This window comes from Anabrus simplex, chromosome X, assembly GCF_040414725.1.
Source record: "Anabrus simplex isolate iqAnaSimp1 chromosome X, ASM4041472v1, whole genome shotgun sequence".
NCBI classification, from domain to species: domain Eukaryota; kingdom Metazoa; phylum Arthropoda; class Insecta; order Orthoptera; family Tettigoniidae; genus Anabrus; species Anabrus simplex.
This window is the reverse complement of record NC_090279.1, coordinates 215,172,942-215,185,536: the sequence shown is the minus strand read 5'-3', so window position 1 is coordinate 215,185,536 and position 12,595 is coordinate 215,172,942. Positions and strand designations below refer to the sequence as shown.

Below are 12,595 nucleotides of genomic sequence, written 5' to 3'. Positions count from 1 at the left end.
GCGATGTAAAATAAAAGTGTAATAATAATAACGTTAAGTTTGTTCGCTATTTTCATCCCAAACACTTTAAAGTTACGACGGGAGCTCGTCCTCGTTTTTAGGTGAGGAGAGAACTGCTGGAGGAACTCAGGAATAACAATATTGACCGTGGGAATCACTTGGTAACATAACGCAACAGATTGTTATTGGAATTGACTGAACGAAGAAATGAGGAAACTCGCAACTTCATTAAACTGCAGACTATAAGCAGATCCGGTTTCATTTTATGACACGGAACGTGTTTGATTAGGTGGTAATCATTATGTTCTGCTATGATGTGGCAGTTTTATTCTAGATACTAAAATCGAGAAAAGAACGCATGCCAAGTAGTGAAAATGAAAACCTACAACCTATTTTCCAATCATTGGCCGGGTCAGGGGTGTAATGAATGAAGCAGATATAGGCTATTAGTACAATGGGTTCGCCACTCCCGAAGTGATTTATTAATGAGTGATAGATGTTATGAAATGAGAATGGAGAGTGTTGCTGGAATGAAGAATGACAGGGAAAACCAGTACCCGGAGAAAACCTGTCCCGCATCCGCTTTGTTCAGCACGAATCTCACATGGAGCGACCGGGATTTGAACCACGGTATTCAGCGGTGATAGGCCGACGCGCCGTCGTCTGAGCCACGGAGGCTCTCATGCCAAGTTGTATGCTGCGTATCTCTTGGATACAAAGAATTTCAAATTAGGAGGTTCTTATTGCAGGAAGAAATAAAAAGAACTAACGATTATGATAAAGGAAAAAGAACATGATATTTGGAACATTTTATATAAAACAAAAGTGACTGGGGGAATCGAACGGAGCTGCGTTAGGGTGACGTCTGCACGTTTTCAGTAGAACACACATTGCGTGATAGTTGTGTATTATCGGCACAGAGTATCCAGTGAGTAAAAAATCCACAGCTTGTTTCCAGTCATTCGACCGGGTCAGGGCGTTGCCTACGGAAAAAACCTGTTCCACCTCTGCTTTGTCCAGCACAAATCTCACATGGAGTAACCGGGATTTGAACAACGGAACCCAGCGGTGAGATTTTTTGGGGGACAAAATGTCACTCTGCCTCCTAATATGAATTTTGAGGGCAGAAAACGCCTTCCCCCCCTCCAAAGGCGGCGCCACTTGTATTAATTTCCTGCAGCTATCTCGAACAGTACTAGAGGCCTCCCAAGCTCGCTGCCGGCTCACTTTGCGAAATGAGCTTCTTTAAGGCTCATTATTATTATTATTATTATTATTTTTGCTAGGGGCTTTACGTCGCACCGACACAGATAGGTCTTATGGCGACGATGGGATAGGAAAGGCCTAGGAGTTGGAAGGAAGCGGCCGTGGCCTTAATTAAGGTACAGCCCCAGCATTTGCCTGGTGTGAAAATGGGAAACCACGGAAAACCATCTTCAGGGCTGCCGATAGTGGGATTCGAACCTACTATCTCCCGGATGCAAGCTCACAGCCGCGCGCCTCTACGCGCACGGCCAACTCGCCCGGTAGGCTCATTATTGGGGTTCAACCTGAACCGCACAGTGTTGTCAAATGAAGTCATTCACTTTGCGCACTTTAAAAAAAAAATATATATATCAGCGCCATTGTGCAGCGCACTTCTCAAAGACTTTCAGTTTTTTTATGAGAGTAAAAAGTGCAGTTGGCAACAGCTGCATGTATATCGCAGCTTACATTTAGTCGGTTCTATCAGTCCAACACGCTCGACTACGAGATTACCTGTTTAGGGTGATCGGGTGACTGTCGGCGCATTCTTAATTTTGTGTCCGCCTCGGTGGTTTAGTAGTTAGCGTGATTAGCTGTCACCCCCGGAGGCCCGGGATCGATTCTCGGCTCTGCCACGAAATTTGAAAAGTGGTACGAGGGCTGGAACAGGGTCCACTCAGCCTCGGGAGGTCAACTGAGTAGAGGGGAGTTCAGTTCCCACCTGAGCCATCCTCGAAGTGATTTTCCGTAGTTTCCCACTTCTCCTCCAGGCAAATATCGGGATGTTACTTAACTTCAGTTCACGGCCGCTTCCTACCCTTGCCTATCCCTTCCAATCTTTCCATCCCGTACAATACAAGGCCCCTATTCAGCATATGAGGTGAGCCCGCCTGGACGAGGTATTAGTCCTCCTGAACAGTTGTATCCCCCGACCCAAGGTCTCACGCTCCAGGACACTGCTCTTGAGACGGTAGAGGTGGGATTAAGAAAGAAATGAAGAAAGAAAGAAAGAAAGAATGAAAGACGATTTTCTTTGGTTTGCAAGAGCAGCGATCTGGTCTCTGTCACTATTGTGTAGCACTCCAGTATTAATATTACCAACCACAGTTTAATGATTGATAATGAGTTTATGATAGAGACTAATGGTCCGACTCGTTGGCTGAAAGGCCAACGTACTGGCCTTCATTTCAGAGGTCCCGGGTTCGATTCCCGCCTGCTTCGGGGATTTTAATCGCTTCTGAATAATTCTTCTGGCTCGGGGACAGGGTATATGCGTCCGTCCCAACACTCTCCTCATCATATTCAGACAACATACCACACTACCAACCACCAGAGAAACACGCTAGTGATTACATCCCTACGTAAAACAGCCGTAAAACAGGGCCAAATCCACATGTGCGACGCAGTTCGCACCCGCGACCCCACAGGTGTGGGAAAAGTGGAATAAGAAGAAGAAGAAGAAGATAGAGACTAATGGTATTACGTTAAAATAACTAGCGAGGATATTAATAAATTGAAGTAGTGCAATAAGGTTGTATAATGAACTGTACCTTTAAAAGAAATAGTGACAAAGATCACTGGCTGGAACTAAATAAGTTTGCTCATATCTTGGGTCATATCTAGCTATTTTTGGAACCTCCGTGGCTCAGGCGGCAGTGGGCCGGCTCCTCACTCCTGGGTTCCATTGTTCAAATCCCGGTCAATCCATGTGAGATTTGTGCCGGACAAAGCGGAGGTGAGACAGGTTTTTCTCCGGGTACTCCGGTTTTCCCTGTCATATTTCATTCCAGCAACACTCTCCAGTATAATTTCACTTGTCAGCCATTAATCATTGCCTCAGAGGAGTGCGAAAGTCTTCGGTAGCCGGCCCAATTCCTATCCTCGCCGCTAGATGGGGTCCTCATACGTTACATTCCTGACCCGGTCGAATGACTGGAAACAGGCTGTGGATAAAAATAAAAATCTAGCTATTTTAAGAGCATATTTGGGAGATTTTTAGATCAAAACATACGGATCCTACTCATGAGCTTGTGTTAGCTTCCTCGGTTGGAGCAATCGGAGACTGCAAGAAAAGTCAGTCACGTCTTACAGCAGGCTGTGGATATCTGCGATGTATTCTGTGCTCCTCCTCGCAAGGGAACTCAACATTCAATTCATTTTGATATTTCATCTTCGCATTGATTGTCTTTTGCCGGGCTGAGTGACTCAGACGGTTGAGGCGTTGGACTTCTGACCTTAACTTGGCAGCTTCGGTCTTGGCTCAGTCAGGTGGTATTTGAAGGTGCTCAAATACGTCAACCTCGTGTCGGTAGATTTACTGGCACATAAGAGAACTTCTGTGGGACTAAATTCCGGCACCTCGGCGACTCCGCAAACCATAACAGTAGGTAGTGGGACGTAAAGCCAATAACATTATTATTTATGATTGTTCTTTTCCTTTTACGAACTGTCCCTTTAAACATTCTGCTTCTTAATCTATTGCTTGTCTACTTTACATCTTATTCTGCACAATGCTTATTTATGAGTGTGTAAAATTAATTCGAAAATGTGATAATAAAGAAAACTCGTGGTGGCGCAGTTCTTTTCAGGCACAGCCCCATTGGAGGTGAGCTGCTTGCACCACATACCAGCCCTCCTGCCATTCTTAAATTTCTGGCAGTACCGGGAATCGAACCCAAATTGTAGATACTTCATTGGAGATCACCTTCAGAAAGGGTCTGTAAGAAGGGCGTTAGTTCTTTTCAGTTGATAAGGATTCCTCCTACGGTTTGATTTTTCAATTTCATATAACTCCTTCCTTGTCAGCATCAGTTTCAGTTTCCTCAGTTTTACCTACTGCATTGATGGGGTGAAGGATCCTTATGGGGATCATTGTAAGTACATAGGTGTTAATAAAAAGAAAAGTCTTCATTGGAGTAATCACATAAATGGGATTGTAAATAAAGGGTACAGATCTCTCCACATGGTTATGAGGGTGTTTAGGGTTGTAGTAAGGATGTAAAGGAGAGGGCATGTAAGTCTCTGGTAAGACCCTAACTAGAGTATGGTTCGAGTGTATGGGACCCTCACCAGGATTACTTGATTCAAGAACTGGAAACAATCCCAAGAAAAGCAGCTCGATTTGTTCTGGGTGATTTCCGACAAAAGAGTAGCGTTACAAAAATGTTGGAAAGTTTGGGCTGGGAGAAAGAAGACGAGCTGGTCGATTAAGTGGTATGTTCCGAGCTGTCAGTGGATAGATGGCGTGGAATGACGTCAGTACACGAATGAGTTTGAATGGTGTCTTTAAAAGTAGGAAAGCTCATATTATGAAGACAAAGTTGTAATTCGGGCAAATATTCGTTTATAGGAAGGGGAGTTAGGGATTGGAATAACCAAGGGAGATGTTCAATAAATTTCCAAATTCTTTTCAATCATTTAAGAAAGGGCTAAGAAAACAAAAGATAGGGAATCGGCCACCGGGGGGCGAATACCCTTAATGCAGATCAATATTGATTGATTAAGTAATTGAATCGATTATTTCAGAAACCAGTCAAGCGCCAAGTCTGTCATTTTTGGGAAAATGAAAAAAAAATGTCCAGCATCAGACAAAATGTTATAATAGGGGTTTTAATATTTTAGCTTGAAAGTATTCTATCTTTTAATACTTTCTATCTAAGGAAAATTATTTTGTGCTTATTAATTATGCTGTAAAAAACTCCAAAATTTTTCCACTTAACTGGTTTTTGAAATAAACGAGTGTTGCAAACATATTTTTATGGGATAATTATTAAATTTTGAAAGGATTTTGTCATGAAACCCGTATTTGAGGAAATATAAAATATTTTAATAGGTTTAGACTACAAATATAATTATCAAAAGGATGAAATCAATAATGCCTGCTCATCATGACAGGAGATAAACAATCCTCATAAATAAACTCCACAGCACATTCTGTCTGTGTAGTAGGCCAGGTGTTCATATCTCATCACATCTTCTTGATATTGATGGGCACCTAAAACAAACAGTAACAAAGAATAATGTAGGGCTCAGACCTAGTACTTCCTTGCCTGAGTAAGAAATATAAACTTCTCCTTTTACCCTTGCATTCCGAGTAATATTACGCGTGTGAGTTTGTTTGTCTACCACTCCTCGTTTCCTTTTAGATACAGGTTCGTCTCCTGAACTTTCAGACATATCACTACGATTATAAAAACACTGCACTAAACGAAAGAAACACTTTTTCAATCAGTTGTTCACAAAAGTGTCCGCCTCTGTGGTGTAGTGGTTAGCGTGATTAGCTGCCACTCCCGGAGGTCCGGGTTCGATTCCCGGCTCTGCCACGAAAATTTGAAAAGTGGTACGAGGGCTGGAACGGGGTCAACTCAGCCTCGGGAGGTCAACTGAGTAGAGGTGGGTTCGATTCCCACCTCAGCCATCCTCGAAGTGGTTTTCCGTGGTTTCCCACTTCTTCTCCAGGCGAATGCCGGGATGGTACCTAACTTAAGGCCATGGCCGCTTCCTTCCCTCTTCCTTCTCTACCCTTTCCAATCTCCCCATCCCCCGACAAGGCCCCTGTTCAGCATAGCAGGTCAGGCCGCCTGGGCGAGGTACTGGTCATACTCCCCAGTTGTATCCCGCCGACCAAGAGTCTGAAGCTCCAGGACACTGCCCTTGAGGCGGTAGAGGTGGGATCTCTCGCAGTCTGAGGAAAAATCCAACCCTGGAGGGTATACAGATTAAGAAAGAAAGAAGCAAAGGCAGCAACAGGTGAGTCTTTGCACGTAGCTTGTATGCCGAGTCTCCATTCTTGTCAAAGCCTTGCTATGAATATCCAGAAGTAAGCTGTAATGCAGGCACAACCTTGACCACGAACTAAGAGCAGTGTTTATTGCCGCTGAACAGGAAGGGGCGTGCCTTCCTTGAAGGAGACATACAATTACTTTTAATAGCATGTTTCTGGATAAGCTCACGAATTCCTTTCTGATTTGTTCAAAACAAGATGGATGGTGCTGGTGATTATTGTTTTGACACTAGAAGGACCGATGAGACAAAATTGTCTCCTTTATATTTTTACTGCGGTGTAGGGGTAGCGTGTCTGTCTCTTACTCGGAGACCCCGATTTCGATTCCCGGCCAAGTTAGGGATTTTTAATGCTAACCGCAAATAGGTCGGCCGCCAGCGCCACGTGTCGAGCTGTGTAACTACTCCGATTACAGTGCGTAGACCCGATTGTCAAGGCCGGTAAGGAGCTAGCTAGAGCGACGCATCAAGTCGGCCGTGATCTAATCGATCAGATAACGATGATTAAGAAAATGATTGTAATTTTGTAATTTCATTTACCTAAAATTCGTAGCTCACAACCGTAGGAAGTTTTCAACATTGAGTTAACTGTGGATTTTATCTGGATCTGAGGGCTAGTTCGAGGTCGAGTCAGCCTGCGTGATTACAACTGAGGAGCCATCCGACGGTGAGGTAGCGTCCCCGGTCCAGAAAGCCGAGAAGACTCGTCGTGCTGACCACAGGGCCTTCGCGCTGAGCAGCGGTCGCCTGATAGGCCATGGCTCTTCAAGGCTGTTGTGCCAGTGTAGACATTTAAGTTGATATAGATGACAGTTTATCTTCTTACCGAGCTGGTTAGCCGTGCCGTTAGGGTCGCACAGCTGTGTGTAGTGGGTTCAAACCACAGTGTCGGCAACCCTGAAGATGGTTTGTCGTGGTTTCCCATTTTCACACGAGGCACTGTACTTTAATTACGCCCACGGTCGAATCGTGCTCACTTCTAGCTCTTTCCGTCGCCAAAAAATCTATCTGCGTCGGTGCGACCTAAAGCAACTTGTAAAAATAATCCACAGTTCTAGCCCTTCAGGCAAGCAAAACAATTCTGAGGCTACTAATTTTAGACAAATAAAATATAATAAATTATGAGAATATGTTCTTTATTTATTCCTGAAAATTGCAATCCTTTTCTTAATCATCGTTATCTGATCGATTAGATTAGCAGTTTGCGTTTTTCAACCACTATGAGCGCTAATGTGAGTCAATGCAGAATTTCACTTAAGCTCTTATAACTACATTCCATGCGGACAGCTTTCAAAGATAAAATAATCACCGGGAGGTATTGAACCAAGGAACACATTACAGACAGAATTATGTAAATTAGTTAATTTGGTAGGATTAGAATGAAAAAGACAACGAGTAGAGAAACAAGCTGTGATCCGGAACTGTAGGTAGTGATTTTCGATATTCATTTTTTCCTTTGATAGAGCTACTCAAGACTCACAATTAACCTTGTCTGGACCTTTAGCCCTTCAACTTTCGACAGAATTCAGGAAATTCCTTAATTTTACGTTTTCCTTAGAATGGGGACCCTTACTTGTGTGCTAACATATACTTAATTTATTTCTATTTTTTCTTAGATTCTTGTATGCAACGACACCAACTACGGAGTCCAATGTCTTGTCCATTATTTGACTCTAAAGTACACCGTATAAGCTGGTGCCTGTAGGTTGTCATTACATGCGTTTAGTAACATTACAGAGCCAGGCGGCTAAGCGGTCTGAGTCACGTAGCTGTTAGCTTGCATTCGTGTACAATACAATACAATACAATACAATGGATTTATTTTGTCTGGCAAGATTAATAAGGCCATTAGGCCGTCTCTTCCATCTAACCAGAAAATACAGTTTCTACATGTGCAAAATTGAAATTAATACACTTACAATTGAAACATCTTGCAACCACTAAACAATACAATATTATGATAAAAAATAAAAATACGAAAAAAATAAGAGAATGATGATGATGATGATGGTGATGAAGATGATTATTTACACAATTATGACATGATTAGCTAATTTCTATTATCCTTGGTAATAACAGTGGGATTATATAAAGTCTATAGTTTGAGGAAGGCTAAATCTACAATATTTCCATAGCATTACTTAGTAGGTAGCGGTGACAAAGTTGCCTAAAACTAGCAGGCTCCTCTGACAGAGACGGGTAGTGCATTCCATTGTCGTGCCGAAGAAATAACAAATGAGTTTGTGTATCGTATGGTGCGGTGAGGTGGAATAGATAAGAGTGTATCAGATTTTGACCGTGTTCCAAAACTGTGATTTGGATGAGAGGTGGTGAAATTGATTGTACAAATAGGGAGGTGAGCATGAGGAGAGTATTCGACGAAGAAGGCATAAAGCATGAAGATTACGGCGCTGTTTGAGTTTTAGCCAACCGAGTTCATCGTAGGCAGGTGTAACATGGTCAAAGTAACGTAGGTCACATATGTAGCGAATACAGGCGTTTTGCGCGCGTTGTAGTTTGTCGTTAAGAGTAGCAGTCAGGTCGTTGTCAGTAGTCGAAATGAATACCAGAGTGCAAATGAGGCGTTCTTTTAGTACTCGAGAAAATATGTTGCGGAATCTTCTAAGTGAGTTAAGTGTCGCAAATACTTTCCTGGAGATGCTGGTAACCTGCTGCTTCCAAGAAAGATGTTCGTCTATCATAACGCCGAGATCTTTGACAGATTCACTGAAATCAATGGGTGAATTTTCTAGGTAGAGTTTTGGTAAAGTGAATTTGCTTATAGTTTTTGAACAAAGTCGAGGATGTGAAATTATTATAGCTTGAGATTTTACGTTATTTTACGTGTATAGTGGATTTGAACCCCAATGTCTGCAGTCCTGAAGACGGTCTTCTGTTCTTTCCAATTTTCACACCAGCTACCTCATTTAAGAGCACGGCCGCTTCCTTCCCACTTCTAGCCCATTCCTATTGCATCGTCACCATAGAACCTGCCTGTGTCGTGTCATGTAAAAAGATACATAGAGTAAAATTTTACTAACTTTCTTGGCTGCTGGACCAAGAACTTACGAACAGTAACAATTCAACGCACAATTTATTGTTAAAGTTGTCAGGAACTATCCGAAGAAAATACATCTGACAAAAGAGCACTATTTATCAGAAGATGGCATTAATTGAGACATGTGAAAAGAAATGAGAACGGAAGTGGTTTCACATCCTTCAAGAGTACAAACCAGTTCCGTACCTGTAACAAGTGTACTAGACAGGGATAAATAATTTTATTTAGGTAAATCTAAGCCTGTGTGATTGTTTTCCGCACATATTTGGTCTATTTCTAGGAGCATACGGAGATCGCCTTCCCCCATCTATTTTCAGCGTCTTTGAATTTATTTAAATGTTGAAAACAGACAAAGTAGGAGTCGCCATACTACGAAAAACGTCAAATTAAGCAATTTCCTCAATTGTGCCGAAAGTTGAAGGACTAAAGGGCTCAGAAAGGTTTCAAATTGTGAGTCTTCTTCTTCTTCTTCTTCTTCTTCTTCTTCTTCTTCTTCTTCCGCTTGTCCCACAGCTGCGAGGTCGCGGGTGCGAACTGCGTCTCACACATGGATTTGGCCCTGTTTTACAGCCGGATGCGCTTCCTGACGCCAACCCGATATGGAAGGATGTAGGCCCTAATCACTATTGCGTGTTTACGAAGTGTAGAATGTTGTCTGAATATGAAGAGGAAAGTGTTGGCACGAACACAACACCCAGTCCCCGAGCCAGAAGAATTAATCAGACGCGATTAAAATCCCCGATCCGGGACCGTCTGAACCGAAGGCCTCAATGCTGACCATTCAGCGAATGAGTCGGACAGTCTTGGATGGCTCTATAAAAAAATATCGAAAATAGCTTCCTACCTAAATGCAGTTCCGGAAAAACAGCCTAAAATAGCTCGTTTCATTACTCGTCTTCTTTTTGTTTCAAATCCCAGCCAAATTAATTTATTTACATAATTCTTTCTGTAATGTAGGGGCTGCCTCGCCGAGGCGGTAAAGGTGTGCTCGGTTCACCCAGAAGGACGTGGGTTCGAATCCCCGTCAGGAAGTCGTAAAATTTAAGAAACGAGATTTCCACTTCCGGAGGTGCATATGGCCTTGAAGTTCACTCAGCCTACACCAAAAATGAGTACCAGGTTAATTCCTGGGGGCAAAGGCGGCCGGGCGTAAAGCTAACCACTCTACCCCATCACGTGCCGAGTTTAACAGTGGTGGAAGCCTTTACCTTCCACTCCTCCAAGGGCCTTCATGGCCTGTACGGAGGTGACTTTGCTTTTGCTTTCTCTAATGTGTTCCTCATTTCAATACTCTCAGGTATTTTTTGATATTTTGAAAAAAAGTCCTCGCCGAATGTAGTTATAAGGGCTTAAGTGACTCACCTTAGCGCTCGTAGCGGTAGACAAAGGCAAACTGCTAATCTAATGACCAGATAACGATGATTAAGAAAAGGATTGCAATTCTTAGGAATAAAGAAGCAATGTATTCTCATACTTCATTATATTTTATTTACCTAAAATTCGTAACTCGCCGGGCTGAGTGGCTCAGGCGGTTGAGGCGCTGGCCTTCTGACCGCAACGTGGCAGGTTCGCTCCTGGCTCAGTCCGGTGGTATTTGAAGGTGCTGAGAAACGTCAGTCTCGTGCCGGTAGATTTACTGGCACGTAAAAGAACTCCTGTGCGACTAAATTCCGGCACCTCGGCGTCTCTAAAATAAATAGTTAATGGGACGTAAAGCCAATAACATTATTATTATAAGTCGTAGCTCACATCTTATTTTCAACATTGAGTTGCTTCCCCGAAGGGCTAGAACTGTGTTTTTTTTATTTTTATTTTTTTTTATCTCATCGGGCGTACGGCTTATCTGAGTTCCATGTATTTGAACATTCAAGTCGAAATGTGTTGTGGAATAAGACTGCTGAGATTTTGCCCGTCAAACTCCAAATCTTGGGCGACAGTACTGAGTTATTCCATGAAAACGGAACATGAACATAACTGTATAGGCGTAATTTGCTGTTTCACAACCTACTTGTTTTTAATAGTAGCTTAATTTCATGACAGTGGCAGGGAACATTTTGTTTTGTTATTGTTGGAGGCTAGAGGGCAAGGAAAGCTGCAGTGTTCGTGGGGGTGGAAACAGCGAGGTTCAGAAATAATATACAATATATATTGGTATTTGGTTACATATTTTCTATTAGTATGTATGATGTGAATGTTTCAGTTGACTAGAAAAATGGATGGAGATCGCAAGAATATGTTGCGAAGTATAAGCCTATACTCACGGAAACGACGAATTTACGCGAGAAATGGAACGTTACGGGATTAACAACTATTTATTGATAGTGTTCGGTTTTATAAGGTACTGACAGTTTCTTAAGTAGTTTAAAACAGCACGTTATTCAAGCGCAGCAAATGCCCATCGCCTCCAAGTCCCACCCAAAGTGTGACGTCACCAGCATTACAGTATGACCTGGACCTCACGAAGACAGTGACATACCACGCCACGTGACCTGCGACCCTCCAGCAGCGCTAAGATGACACAAAGACATGTCGATGAAAGTAACACACTTGCTTTAGCTTGAACCAGAAGATATAGTGCACTGTAAACACTATCCAGAAATAGAACTGGCTGGAATTTAAAATAAGTAAGGGAAGCAGCAGATACTTTACAATATCTGAAACATGTATCATTCTGTGAAAACAATGAGTTTTCCTGCTGTTAGTCTTCATATCACTCGAATCCAGATGGATATGAATGTAAGAATTAAATTAACAATTACTTTGTAATTTGTTAACAGCAGCGACTTCATATGGATGGCATAAACATGGCGGATAATTCAAAGGACACCAACAAGCTCTGGCCTGATCACCTTCCTTTCAGTTGCTGTCTCGTGCTGCAGCCTGGCGATCAAATCCGAAACTAACTGCTTATCGCATGTATTAATGTCTTCAATAAAAAAATACCTTGCATACGAAGCATTGTAAGAAACGTCCAGTGGTGTTGCAATGAAGGAAATAGAGTCGCAACCTGCAATAGAAGACTGTTCAAATGGAAAGAAAAAAAAAAAAAAACAGTGGCCCGTGGGGGGATCGAACCCACGACCTTCGCGTTATTAGCACGACGCTCTAACCAACTGAGCTAACGGGCCGACGTGCTGTGTAGAAGAAATATAAGGTAATATTCAAGTAGATTTATCTTTGGCGCACAGATTTAGAACAGAGTCGCATGGTTTCAAGTTCTTACCATATACCACGCCCGCCACAGTTATTGAACAAGATAACTTGATCTACTAATGTATGTGATGGACATACAAATGCTCCGATGATCCGCTGGGGTCACAGTGAAGGTTCGGCTACAATCTGGAGTCTTTCTACCCCCCTCCGATAATAGGCACGCATATACGCGCAGGTACTTGTGGAGATCGCAATAATCACATCATGTTAGATACAGAATTCACCTTTACTAACGTTCACAAACTAAGGGGTTCTGATTAATAATATGTGGATAAAACCATTAGTGGTTAGCGTGAT

The 12,595-nt window shown here is 42.6% G+C and overlaps 1 non-coding gene across 1 annotated transcript; it reads right to left on the bottom strand.

Annotated features, from left to right (window-relative positions):
- Positions 1-12,139: 12,139 nt before the first annotated feature.
- TRNAI-AAU (transfer RNA isoleucine (anticodon AAU)) lies at positions 12,140-12,213 on the bottom strand. The gene has a single exon. It is a non-coding gene; the product is annotated as a tRNA-Ile (tRNA).
- Between the last annotated feature and the right edge of the window lie 382 nt (positions 12,214-12,595).